Raw genomic sequence first — 15212 nt, forward strand, 5'->3', positions numbered from 1 at the left:
CACGAGCCCTTATACTTTGCCACACCAATTATTCCTTGCAATTATAGACTTATTTTATGGAAAAAATATGTTGCAAAACCAGAAAAAAATATGTGCAGTGAAATCGGGAAAAAAGGTGCAATTCTTTTTATTTTGAGGGGTTTCGTGTTTACACCGTTCGCCCTATGGTAAAACTGACATGTTATCTATGTTCCGCAAGACGGTACGATTACAACGATATGTAACTTGTATCACTTTTATTTTATTTGATGGCTTTTAAAAAAATAAAACCTTTAAAAAACCTATATGTGTTTAAAATTGCTCTATTCATATCCTTATAACACTTTTATTGTTTGGTCTATGGGGCTGTGTGAGGTGTAATTTTTTGCGCCTTGATCTGTTCTTTCTTTTGATCACTTTATTTAAATTTTTTTCTGAATTTGTATGTAAACAAAAATGTGCAATTTTGCAATTTGCCAGGTTTTTGCAATCACACTGTTTATCGTGCAAGATCAGGAATGTGATAATTTAATAGTTCAGGCAATTACGCATGCGGCAATGCCAAATATGTTAATTTTTTTTAATTTATAAAATGGAAAAAGGAGAGTGGTTGAAACTTTTATTAGGGAAGGGGATTTTTTATTAATAAAAAAAACTTTTTCTTTCCACCTACATTAATCAGAAGCCCCCCTGGGGGACTTCTGTTTACACAGCACTGATCTCCAATTGAGATCAATGCTATGTATATAATAGAGCACTGATCCATCTGCAACAGACCAGATACACTGATTGCCAAACCGAGATCAGCGTCATTTCGGTGCTGAGCTCCAGCCGGCTCAGTAGAAGGAATCTCAGGGGATGCAATCGCACGGGAGGGGGGAGGGAAATACCCCGACTAAATGCCAGGGACACAATACCCCTACTAAATGCCAGGGACACAGGCTATCTAAATGCAGTTGTCAGCTTTGACAGCTGCATTTAAATAGTTAATTAACCTCGGCTAATACATGCACATAGCACATAACAACCGGGGCACATAGCAACCGGGGACCGCACGCTCCAGAAAGTGCTCGCGTCTGGAGCCCTCTCTGTTTACCCTTAACGGTTGCAGGACGAGTATACTTGTCCTGCGTTGTTAAGAGGTTAACTTGTATCCACCGTTCTTTCAACAGTTTATTAATAAAAGTAATTGGATCACAAGCTATAGAAAGATGTAGATGTTAAAAGGGGTAATTTGCATACATTTGAAGTCGTCTTGGACACATAGAAATAGAAATAGAATTTCTTTTCCAGCTGTTTGTGGCCTCCTAAGTCAGCCCTATTTGCTCTTGGCTTTTTGTTATAAATTTGTTATTCTAATGAGAATGCCTGTCTCTTATTCAAGATGTATATTTTAGCCCTAGGCACAGAGCACAGTCTCCTAACATGCTTAACTATCTTTGCTGTTAGTTTATCTAAACTTTGGCAATTTATGTCCATGCTCGGTTTTTATATCTTGTTTGCATGAAGGATTGAGGCCTCTCTTTGTATTGTGGGTTTAGGCTTCTCTTTGTGTTTGTGTCTTCATAACATGTTTATGAAACCTCAATAAAAATCACCTCAATAACCTATCATTAAGATCAATCATTGATTGGCAGGGTGTCGACACCCGGAATTCCACTGATCCAATGTTCAGCAGAGCTGCCTCAAACAGGTCTACACAGTGAATGGGGCTATAAACAGTTGGCTTCATTCACTGCGTAGCGCCAGTTCCTGGTTACTGCAGCCCAGTGCCTGTTCAAGTCAATGGGAGCTGAGCTGCAGTAACCAGACATGGCCACTACTCATCTCCTGAGCTGCTCTATACTCCCTAAATGCAATTCTGCAGAGAAAGTGATAAAAAACACAGGTACAGTGACTCCAGCGCTGCTACCGTAGGACCATCACAGGATTCCGATAGTTAAGATATTAGAGGATTTATTTACAAAACAAAGCATGAGGTTACCATGTTTCGGGAAACGACTATCCCTTCCTCAGAACCTTGCATACTGGTTCTGAGGAAGGGATAGTCTTTTCCCGAAACATGTTAACCTCATGCTTTGTTTTGTAAATAAATCCTCTAATATCTTAACTATCGGAATCCTGTGATGGTCCTACGGTAGCAGCGCTGGAGTCACTGTACCTGTGTTTTTTATCACTTTCTCTGCATCATTCCTATACGGCCCCCGGTGGGAGCATCCCATCCGTTGGTACGTCTAGCTTAGCAGCTACCGGGATCTGGACATTTCTACACTTCTTAACCCTCTTTGGGTGATACGCATCAAGCCCAAGTGGCTCTTAGGTGAGTGCAACATCTCCCTACCCACTATCCCATTTATCCTAAGGTGTCACACGAGGCGCCGGTGCCTGTGTTTTTTTGCTCTCTTTCTTTTAAATGCAATTCTGTCATACATGTACATCATTACATGAGCATGGTAAGTGGAGCTAGGGGCACTCACTAATATGTGAAAATGTTTTTATCTTTATTGTATGAAAATACAGATATAGCGTATAGCATCTTCATGCAATAAAGATAAGAACATTTTCATATATGGTAAGTTCTATTTGCATCTATTGCATATATTAGATTTTTCAAATTTTCTACTTCTAAAAGCTGAGAACTGTAAATATCCAACATGTGGGTATAAGTCACACTGAGTAGCTATACAGTAGTTTGGCTATGCCGACATCTATATTTGTGGAACAGAAAAAGCTCTTTCTTGAGCTACTGCTTTCAGTTGCAAAAATGTATAGACATATGGATGTAAAAGAAGAGCTATACAAGTAAAAGTAATAAGAGACATACCAAAATATGTATAGATAAATAAGAGCAAACGCTTTATATATAACATTTTGTATGGAATAAAAAGCCAGGTCTTAGAAATACATAACAAAAAACTTGTATCATATTATGGTTTCCAATCAGGAATTCTAGGTGGTCTTGTCAGTTAAAGGAAAAGTAGATGGAACTAAACAGAAATCCAAAACAGATGCTCTCAATCATTGTCACATCTTCTAAATCAATGAGGCAATGACTGCAATGTTTGATCATATAGGTTACATAAGTTTGCTCCAAATTGCAGATTATAGGTGGGATGTAAATTACCTTTTACTTAGCTCATAAGTAAAAGAGAAAAGGATCTAGAAAGCAGATTGTATGGAATCACTTATCTGTGCTTGGCTGACAGATAACATTTATTCTATTACTAAAGCCACCCACCTATTTAACAATTTATTTTGCCATCAAAATGGATGATAGGATGATAATACCATTACAATAGGGGATTGCTATTAGCTTATATACTAATATAGACTTCTCCAAGGTTTGCCTACACTGTGATTTCAAGATTCAGTGAATAGATCTTCTTTATGCACATGGCCATATTACAGCATTGTATGTATCACATCCAACATCCATCCAACAAAACATTCATTCTTTAATTTCAATGTACCGTCTACTGGGCTTGCAAATCCTTACTTCTGGGCCACCACTGGAGAAGAAAAATTCATCGCAACTTTCTAGTAGACCTTCATTTCCTGTGCCTGTCTTTTCTGTTCACCCAAGATGGATTCTACTGAGAGCATTAGTGCTCATATGTGCCATTTTTTCGGACTTGTATTGAAAAGTTCCGTACACATATTAGAGATGAGAGATTTTACAGTAATAACTCACAGCCGCTCCATGCCTCCCTGGGTGCTGGGAAAAGCTGGATCCAGTCCGGGGAAACTAGGAAAAGAGCAGCAGTCAGTTAAAAAGAAGCAGGCTGATGAGCGTATTGCAGAGATGACAAAGCGATTCGCTTTGTTATTACTGTGAATTTGCTCATCTCTAACAAACGTGACACTAGCCTGCCAATTACAATGTACTTACTGAGTTTTCCTGTTTAGCATGACAAATTGTTCTGTTAATGCGCACTTCCTTTCCTAGTTCTGATCATAGTCAACAACTCGGAAGAGAAAAGAGTAAATGAACAATGTGTTTCTCAAAATTGGTATATAAGAAATAATCAGAGCATATCAGATACTGTTTTATTAGCTGAATGATCTGTTTCCAAAGCTTTTACATTTTTTCCCCACAGACTTTAGTTTTTTTGTTGTTCCTCATAGAAAACTGTGTTAACATCATGTAAAATATAATTTTACATTAATTGTGTATATTAAAAAGTAATAAAATTCCTTTCTAGTTTTCCTTGTATTGTCTACCACAGTATGATATTCGTTCTGCTGTTTAATTAAATGTGTAAATGTTTTCCTGAGGTTGCTGTCTTTCCTTGCACTATTATAAATGCTGCCCTAGAGAGTCTCAATGGCTCTTGGCAAAGTTCTTCTGCGTAAACCAGCAAGTCCTGGCCTTGGGCCACTACATGTGATCTGGTTGTATTGCCTTTGACATGGTTAGTTCACAGTACAGCTATTCTTACGCCTCACTACCAGCTGTTCTCATGCATAACCTAACCAATTTATCCAGTCACAAGAGCCCAGTCAAGATCAGAAAATAATGCAAGTAAACCATAGACCATGACTATTATGTCTGTATATTGTTTGCCGCAAATAAAAATAAAGCACCTTAGGATTTATACCTAAATACCATTTTTGATATCATTACCAGCTAATGAATCAAAATTTAAAAAGGTTGTACAGTTAAAAAAAAATAATTATGTAGTGCATAGGATTAATAGAGAAGCTTCTGCCCTCAGTAAACCAATCCCTGCTCTCCTCTTGAATATTCATCTGGCAGGCTGCGGTGACGAGCACCATTGTGACATCACTGCCAAGCATTGTCTCTGTGTTCATGAGGAGGAGCGGGCCGTCGGGGTGGATCGATGCAGCAGTGTATTAAATTGAATAAAGTGAAGATTTTCCAGAAAATAGCACTGAGGATGAAGGTAAGAAAATTACCTTCATTCTCAGCAACCCCTGCACTATGGGAATACAATAGAAGGTTATAGAAAATATGCCCCCCACCCCCACCCCCCATCCACATGCATGCTGTTCTAAGCATTCTCAATGAGAAGAAGGGAATAAGCCTCTTATTTCCTATGTTAAACAATTGTCCATGCAAAAATCAAATATGTCTAAAACTCTTTTCCCCGGCATCTGCCATCAGTTATTAGTCAGCACTAGAGATGAGCGAACCAGGTTCGGGTTCGAGTCGATCCAAACCCGAACGTTCGGCATTTGATTAGCGGGGGCTGCTGAACTTGGATAAAGCTCTCAGGTTGTCTGGAAAACATGGATATAGCCAATGACTATATCCATGATTTCCACATAGCCTTAGGGCTTTATCCAAGTTCAGCAGCCACCGCTAATCAAATGCCGCACGTTCGGGTTCAGATCGACTCGAGCATGCTCCAGGTTCGCTCATCTCTAGTCAGCACGTATCTAAGGTTAGCCATAAAGATCTTTTTTTGCCATTTTGGCCAATCATCTGTAAGTCATGCAGGAACGTTAATCTGCTATGGCCAATGGCAGACTTATTTCTGGAGAAAATCTTATTTGCCATGCTGTATTTGCTGTTTGAGGGCCAAACTGTGCTGAAAGTCACCATTTTCATTAAAAAAAAAGTTGAGAAAGGCAGCGTTATGTAAGCCAAAACATATAAGTTTCTAAGCATTGCTAAGTGGAGTCTGTGTGCTCATAGCAAACCACTGGATTCCTTGCTGCACAACTTTTGGGATCATCCATATGAAACCCTTGGATGATGAGCACCAGCACGGATCAAGAGGTGCTGTCTGCGCCTTTGCTTTTTATGGAAGTTCAGTCTGCCATGTTTGTGTCCCAAATGTTTATACTCGCTTGTATGAACAATCACCTGAGACATTGATTGGCCATGTTTTTCCAATCAAAGTCTATGGAGTAAATCTTGGCTAACATGTATGGGCATCTTAAGCCAGCCTAGGTAGTCTTAAACCAAAAAAAAAATGGTTTTAAATCAACCACATTAAAATGTGAACATGTGGTCATAACTTTCTAATTACTTTAGTATCTAGGTTTTTAATAGTTGTTTTCTCAGCTCCCTAATTATGTTTATAATCGAAATGATTATGATGGGCCCAGAATAATCGTCTTAGCATGACAGCAGCTATTTATGCTTTACACTTTTTTAAACCATTAAATTGTTAAGGATTACTTCTTTTATGTTATTAATATAGTAATGTTATGATAACTAAGAAGTTAGAACTCAAAACATCTATATTATATTAAGTAACATTTCTCCTTTTTTTCTTTGAAGTTAATTAAAGTTTACTATGGAAGTAATCAGGAAATTAGTTAAAAGGAAAACAGGAGAATGCTCCACACAGAAAGAGAAAATTAATCAGGAAAAGACCTAAATTCATTTGTATATACCTACAGGAGACACATGTCTAGAGCAGATGCTTTGAAGTCGGAGCTGGAAGGCAAGTTAAATGCTAAATTTGTTTGCTCAACTTCCATGTAACCTGATATTAACTGTCAAAAGGCTGACATTTTGGGTAAGCTAGAAGAATACATCAGAAACACCAACTTTTAATGCCACCACAGTACTAATTAGCTGTGACTGCTATAAATTATCCTCACTTGGCTATAAAGCAAACAGAATTATAACGTTACAACACAGCGTGGTGACCATCGCGTCAGCTTCTGCTGCTGCCCAGTGGAATTTCAAGGAAATCTGTTATAGTTCTGAATATTCATTGAGCTCAGCAGGTTCTCTTGCTATGCTGAGAGGTGTTCTTGCATTGGGATTAATTGGCACTGTGATTGAAAACAAAAGCTGTTTTAAAAAAAAAATAATAATAAAAATGGCGAGCATCAACGGGGAACATTACCGGTATACAGAAGGATTCTCAATGACGCTAACATGTTGCCATCTGGGATTTTATAATCTGCAAACTGATAATCAAATGTTAATTTTCCTAGCGTCTGTCATGATATTATCATAAAACAATTCTCCTTTATTGAGAAGAGTTGGGAGTCAGGGCGCAAATATTCTGTGGTGAGTCACAAATTATGTTGTGAGGTTGTGTTTATACACATCTGCAGAATTATGAGCTCTATTGTGAGGCAATTGTGGAAAATTAAAGAAGTTAACCTGAGCCAATATAGAACTAATTGCAATTGGATTGCAGCTGTCACTTGCACAAAATAGAAGCAGTCGTTCCGAAGACTGAAGCGGCGCTGGTGGGGTTTATTAATCAGCTTATACGTAGAGAAAAAGCTTTTTCAGTGAAGCACTACAACACTCTCGACTAATAAATGGACGAGATGCACTTATGTTACATGAGAACAGTAGTTTACAAGGGATGTTTATATTCAATTTAATTTAATGGATTAACTATAACTACATAGAATAGGAATAATGTTTATATTTTTTTATTTGTTGTAGCAGATACACAGATGAGCACAAGAGTGAAAACATACCTTTGCACTACTGCTCTTTTCCTTTAAAGGGAACCAATCACCAGAAAAAGGCATATAGAGCTTTTGAAATGTGCTGTTAGAGCACACAGCACACTTGCCACACGTGTTTTCATAGCCTCCGTGCCTTCCCGGTGTAAGCCGCAAAGTAACTTTATAAAACTGGTGCCCCATATGCTAATAACCTGAGATAGTCATCTGGGCGGTGTGCGGCTAGCAGGTAGTCACGGTCCCCTGGGCGTTCTTCTGCTGTAATCACGCCCCTCTGGGCGTGATTCAAATGGCCAAGTAGCTGTGACATTCTGATTCCGGACGCCGCCGCGCCTGTGCAGAATAGCCTCGAACTTAGTGTGAGCCAGAGTTCGAGGCTATTCTGCACAGGCGCAGTCCAGCCGGAATGGAATCGGCTGCACTGCGCATGCGCGGAGGCGTCAGGCATCAGTACGTAAGCGCGCCGACCTCGGGCACTGTGCGCTCCCGAGTGATGCCACAGCTACTCTGCCATTTGAATCACGCCCAGAGGGACGTGATTACAGCGGAAGAACGCCCAGGGGACCGTGACTACCTGCTAGCCGAACACCGCCCAGGTGACTACCTCAGGTAATTAGCATACAGGGCGCCAGTTTTATAAAGTTACTTTGCGGCTTACACGGGGGAGGCAAGGAGGCTATGAAAACACGTGTGGCAAGTGTGCTGTGTGCTCTAACAGCACATTTCAAAGCTCTATATGCTTTTTTCTGGTGATTGGTTCCCTTTAAGCATTCTGATTAGTGATGAGCGAGCATGCACGTCCGAGCTTGGTACTCGTTTGAGTATTAGGGTACTCAATGGTTCTCGTTACTCGGACGAGCTTCTCGCAATACTCGAGAAAATGGCATCATCCGTTTCCTGTTTGGGCGCAATTTCTCAGCCAATCAACATGCAGGAGACTCTTTGGTACATCCTGTGATCATGTGGGACCCATACATGTCGATAGCAGCGATTGGTTGGCCAGATCAGATGACCCGGGCATATAAAAATCTGGTCCGGCGGTGCTCGCCTCACATGCAAGCTTGAAGCGATTAGGGACAGAGCTTCTGATTGTCAGGCTTAAAATCTTTATTTTTTTTAGAGGACTCCAGACTGCTAGCTGAGACTTGCAGTGCAGCTACCACGATCTTAGCTGCATACTGTGGTGATCGAATGCTGGTAGAAAGGGGACAGCGGGTGGTGCATGCAGCCCCTCAGTCTATTATTTTTTTGTGGCTGGTGCTACTGCTGTTGAACATTGTATTGCTGTGATTTGTAGTACAGCTGCATAGAACCTCACTGCTCATTGTCCTGTGTAAGAGGTGGCATACACCATAAAGCACCACTTACACACAGACTATACGACAACCTCCAAAACTAGTGTGACCAGTACCTTCTGTCATCTGCAGACAGTCTGCAGGGTTGCTTCCTTTTTAAGTGCAGCCATATCTAACCTCCCTGCTCATTGTCCTGTGTAAGAGACTGTATTCGACTTCCTCAAAAAGTAGTCTGAGTAATATATTTTCTTGGCTTGCTGTGATCTGTAGTGCAGCTATCTCAGTCTTGACTGTGCAGTGTCCATAAAATGGTGAACCCCAAGGGTAAGGGTTCTGTTGCCCAGAAATTGGCGTAATGGTGCGATTAGGCAGCCTCAGAGGCATCCATGCATGCTGCGCCTGCTGTTTCCTGTCCATTTACGTAGTGTTTCCATCATTTTCTGAGGTTGACAGGTTCTCACACAACCTTCCCCGGGCCAAGCTTGGGTCCCCTGCAAAAATGCTTGAGTCTCCCATTGACTTCAATGGGGTTCGTTACTCAAAACGAGCACTCGAGTATCGGGAAATATTTGTCTCGAGTATTGAGCACCCGAGCATTTTAGTACTCGCTCATCACTAATTCTGATAGTTATGGAACGGTGATGGTGATTGATTGGTGACGGTAATAAAATGGTGATGGTAATTGATTGGTGACGGTTAAGGAATAGTGAAGGTGATGGTTATAGAGTGGTGATGGTTATGGAATGGTGATAGTAATAGAATGAAGATGTTGATTGATGATTGTTATAGAATAGTGATGGTGATTGGTGATGGTTATGGAATGGTGATGGAATGATGATGGTGATGGGCATGCAATTAGACGCTACCAGAGCCTTTCACTTAGCCACCTTCACCGTTCCCCCTGGACATTGTCCACAGCACTACAAATGTTGCTGTCTATTACTCTGAAGTGTCTTTACTTGGTATTGACCATGGATTCTTCTTCTTTGCCTCTTATTATGTCTTGCCATACTTCCCTGATTTGACTCTACTCTGGGTTGGATTACTCCTGACCTCGGGATGCTAGAGGGATACTATTTTGTGTTTTCTGCCTTTATTGTTAAAATATAATGTGAATGTTAGGTTATGTCTAATTCTTAGATTGCACTTAGAGACAAGGATTTAGGGTACACTAAGTGAGGAACTCATACAAGATTAATCTACATGGATTAACTTTGAGGGACTATGGAGATTAGGGGGTGGTTGATATATGAGTGGGTAGTGTGGGAAAGAACGGGAGGGGATTTTTTCTTTTGTGTTTTGTTCATTTGATATGCAGGTAGGGATGGGTTTACACTACATTCTTTTCATCCTTTTTTTATACGTTTTGGCAAAAAAAACTGATGAAAAACGCATGCATTTGTGTGCATCCGTTTTGATCCGTTTTTCCATTGACTTCCATTAAAAAAAAACACATGTTTTTTTTTTATCGAAGACAAAAATGTAGCTGACCTTAAAGGGGAACTCCACATAAGGAAAATTTGTTTTCTATTAAAAGCACATTAAAAGTTATATAGATGTGTCTATACAATGCATTACCAGATCTGTGCGGTTCTGCCACACTGGTAGCGGATAGAAATCCAGGAAGTGAAGAAAAATGGCCTCTGTGCCAATTCACATTGTCTCCTGCTCCCACTGCTCTCCCACCTTACGAGATAAAAATTCCATGCCTCTGTCTCACATTGTGTGTGTTTGCTGAGCACAGGCTGATGATGCAGACAGGGGGCAGGGTGTGATGTCACAGGAGGCTTGGCTGGATCCCCCAATCCCCTGAGTGATTCACCCTCTCTGACTGTCCAGAAGCAGGTGCAGCAAGGACTGTGGACTGTGATGAACATCTGAGGAAAAGCATTCTGGAACCAGTACTGCATTCTGGGAAATGCTTAACCAGGAAGAACAGAATCACAATACAGAACAAACCCCCCCCCCCCTCCCCAAACAAATTAACTTTTGGTTGTTTCAAAACCGGGATAGATAGGTAAGTAATGCATTATGCTTCTGCAGAAGTTTAATTTTTTTAACCTCTACCTGGAGTTCCCCTTTAAAAGTGGATTGCAAAAATGAAGTGTGAACCCAGCCTCATCTAATAGAATATTAGAAGCTTGTAAGCTTAAATGGAGAAAGTGACTGTATTCGGTCTAATCCACAATTATCTTCCAGCAGTGATTTGTCTCCAGGAGACTTACGTTATAAAACAAACAAGAAAATTATTTGACAGATCCTGCATCTCCCTGTCTTTTCATTCAGTCTATTCAGCTTTTCCTAGTGTTAACATTCTGATCCATAAAGGTATTAAATGCATATGTGTTATGTAGGAATTGATTTGAGGGTAAAAATATACTATTCTAAGGATTTCTATGAGGAATTGACTTGTATAATTGCTGCTGTGTACATCCCTATTGTATGCCAGAATGATTATTTGCTGAAAAAAAACACCATGTCTATTGTTAATTATAGGCAATTTTATTGTAGTTAAAAATCACGACTTCTCAAATCCATAGAACCCTATCTAGCTTCTCAACAAAAAAGAAATGCATTTTGACAGTTTTCCTCCTGAACTGGGATGGTTGATATATGGAGGATAAAAAAAAAAATCAGCAGCTAATTGCTCCTGGTTAATACTGCGATTGCTATTGATCGTGGCATTTAAAAGGTTAATGGAAGACATCCGTGTGATTACTTATATCAGTCATTAATGGTGAGTGTCGGCCACTGAGGAGCTCGCCATCAACTAATAGGAAACAATAGCTGTGCTGTATATATTTACACCTTGGTCAATGTACATGATATCAAGGTTAACATCAAGGTTATATCATTATATGTTTTTTTAATATATTTTTATTTGTTTTACAACTTTAAAATATGACAACAGTGACAAAGCAAAGTAATACATCGACAAAATAAGTATATTTTCCAGTTTAATTGAACGGTTTAAATTAACACAGCCATAAAATTCTGTAAAGCCACCATTCCCACCCTCGTCCCATTTTGCTCATGGTCCCCCATGTATAATCCCTGCATATGTGTCAGTTCATTTCCATTGACACCTTTGTCCCTGAAGCACCATATTTTGTTTGGGATTGTAAGATTTCTTACAGTTCCCGTCACATCTTCTTGTAAATACCGTTTAGTATGCTTAAATGTTAACATAGTTTGCTAGATTTCTGATTGTGTAAGGAAAGAACAAATAAAGGTTTTCCATTTTTTTTAAAAGCCCCTTTTGAGCAAAGTACCTCCAACTGATCAAGTGGCATATATAGTTTGACCTGGCCCATTACGTCCTCAGGAGATGGCATATGGGGCACCAGTTAGTTTGCTAAAAGGCATCTTTTTGACACTAATATGAAAATATGCATAAGCAACAGCACCTTATCTTCTGTCAGCAGAATATGAAATATAAGTAGTAGTGGATCCAGTGACAGAGTAACTCGCAATTTACTAGCTATGATATCTTTCACTTTCAGCCAGCATTGTTAAAGGACAGGAAACCAATCCATGAACCTTATTATATATGTTTATGCCAACAGCCGCTACTCTAATATTGGGATGATGGACGAGACAAGGACAGTAAGCCCTAATGCCAGACCCACCCAGCTGTCCCTACTTAGTGACCTCAACTATCCTAAGTAGTAGAGGACAAAGTGGCGACATTCCCTATAGTTGAATACATGAAACGCTGACAAGATTAACAAATGTGTTAACTAGCAAATGGTCTGAACAGCAGTGAAGTACAAAATCAGAACCAGAAGAATAGTCCAATAACAATAGCAGAGGGTAAGAATAAAAAGACAGGAGGAAATGCTAGTATGCTCAAACCAAGACTAATAGCAAGCACTAGAGTCTGGGTTAGTGAACTGTTTATGGGATGCCAGGAATCCGCCTCAGGAGTGATTGAACCAGACTCTGACATCCCAGCCACACACAGAAGAAAAAGGAAAAGCTACAGTGGTAAGAAAGGATGTTAATCACAAAAGCTAAACCTAATTTAACAGTTTGATGGCCAGAGGAAACTTAGCAGAGAGAGATGGGTGTAGCGGAGATTCAATTACCACAGCAGGGAGCATAGCTCAGACTTCTTGCTGTGTCTACAAGAAACAAAACAAAAAAAAAGCAGAAGCAAATGTTACAGATAAGCTAAAACACTGCTGCTGTGAATATACACAATTTTAATTGAATCTGCTGGAGTGTTGCTGAGAGTGTTGATGAGAAAACTCTAATCAAGTTTTGGGTTTCCTGGCACCTTCTGCCCTTCTGCATGGAGTTCTGCATTGCTTTATGTTGTTTTCATATTTCTTAGTAGACAGAAAAGCGAAGAGGTATTATCGTAACCTCAACCTTTCCATTGAATAACACAAATTCTACATAAGCAAGTCAAGGTAACCAGGAAAGATGTCTAGGCAAAAAGTATAAAAAAAGTCAGTGGCAAAGATTTATCCATATGAAACATAAACTGGTGAAATCTGCCCATAACAACTATTCACAGCTCAGCTTGAATTCTGGCACCATTGAAACGTTTGTGATGAAGACTTTTTTTTACTTCTTCTGGCACTGGACGGAATATGTTAAACATCTTGTTTTTGCCTTTGGGGCAAATATTTCAAGGGAACATATCTTGTACATTGTAGAAAATAAAAACCATTTGTTTATGTAAATAAAAACTAATAAATTAATTGTACAGCTTTAGTTTCTAGCTACAATTATTAATATTTCAATATTAGTGTAATAAGGCACCACGGTCACACACACATACACACACTATATTGCATTAAGTTTTTTGCTTTTAGAATAACTTCATAATAATGGATTAAAATTTTCTGTAAACTCAGGTATGGAGATGCTTCATCATGAGTTGCTACCTTGGATGTTATCCTTGGATGTCAACTATGGACACGGACACAGGAAAGCAAGACATTGTACTGTTGTGATACAGTAGCATTCATCCAATATACCTCTGTATGGAAAAGTGATCCTCCTTTTCCTCTCTGCATAATGTGGATTTGAGAGTTGTAATTGGAGACGTGCGAAACTACAGTAAGTTTATGTTTGCGAAAGGTGTGTAGGTAGGACTCATGCGCCCCATAGCAAAAAACTGTAAGGCCCCACAAACTCACTAGGTCTGGCGCAGTCCCTGGCGTTCCTTCATTCTCCCAGTTGCCTGACGCACAAGTGACGTCATTTTTGCATTGGGAAGCTGGGAGAATGAGAAGTGGGGGACTGCGCTGGGGGCCAGGGGAGTATGTGTAGGGGGGGGGGCTCTTGTGGATGGAGGTGCAATGCTGCCTCTGCTCACAAGAGGGACTCTCAGGCCGAGAAGCTGATGTTTTTTTGCATAGTATACTAATATAGACTTTGCCGTTTCATGGAATGCTTTTTGTATTTTTAAAGATGCAGCTATTTATTATTTAAATCTTCTCTGAGGGTGGCCATGTTGTAGACACATGATTTCTTCCTGTATTGACGGTACATCAGGGTTCGTGGGCTTTATGCAGCTGAAATGTATAGCAGAAGTGATGGCATGCAATCCTCAAGAGAAAGAGAGAGGAATAACAGAGGAGACTTAATCAGGGCTTTATATATCCATATGTGTAGCATACACTGAGATGTCATTAAATTCCCAATCCTCTAATGATAATGAAATGATTGCTCAATTTATTCCAGTTTTTACAGCAAAGCTGACAAGTGTCAATTTCTTGTGTCTGCTCTACCAGCCGGTGTGAAAATGTGACATGCTATGGATCATCACCACCAAAAACGTTAAATATGATTATAATAAATGTTTAATTAAATAGGTCATTTTCTCATGATGTATCCCCTGTAAAGCCATTTTTATAGATACTGAATTTTTATTGCCATTATCAAAATTGGTTAAAAAATATAGTTTTTACTATTTTACTGTCAACTTTTTTTACTGGTTCTATTAGCCATAGGAATGTTGTTTTAGGGCTAAAAAAAATCTTTACTGTGTGTGACCATGGCCTAACTAGTCTCTTATGTTAGGGCCAGTTCACACTGAGCAAAAGGCGAGGAATTTCCTTGCTGAATCCATGCTTAAAATTCCACCTGAAAAATTGGTGCAGAGCTCAATTGAATTCAATGGAATTTCTGCTCTGCTGTTTACAAGGCAGATCCCAAGGCAGATCCCACTAGAGGAATCCTATGGAATTCAATGGGGCTTGAATTCTGCTTGAGTTCTGCTTAAATTTTTCTCAAATTCTGCTCCTATTCTGGCAGAAATCTTTCCTCTACAATTCCTCGCCTATTGCTCAGCATGAAGGGGCCCTGACATTTGGATAAATGTAACATTTTGTGTACCTGTCCTGCACAGCAAGGCGCAGCTGGGATAAATATTACTGATTATAATGATAAATCCAGCAGCATCTGGCAAACAAATGCTGACAAACACGTGTTGTTGAACCTGCTAATTTTATAATTAGCCTTAATTATAGAAACTATTGACTATAATCACCTGCAAAAATAGACAAAATGTGCAGT

Source organism: Dendropsophus ebraccatus, chromosome 1 (genome assembly GCF_027789765.1).
Source record: "Dendropsophus ebraccatus isolate aDenEbr1 chromosome 1, aDenEbr1.pat, whole genome shotgun sequence".
In the NCBI taxonomy this organism is placed as follows: domain Eukaryota; kingdom Metazoa; phylum Chordata; class Amphibia; order Anura; family Hylidae; genus Dendropsophus; species Dendropsophus ebraccatus.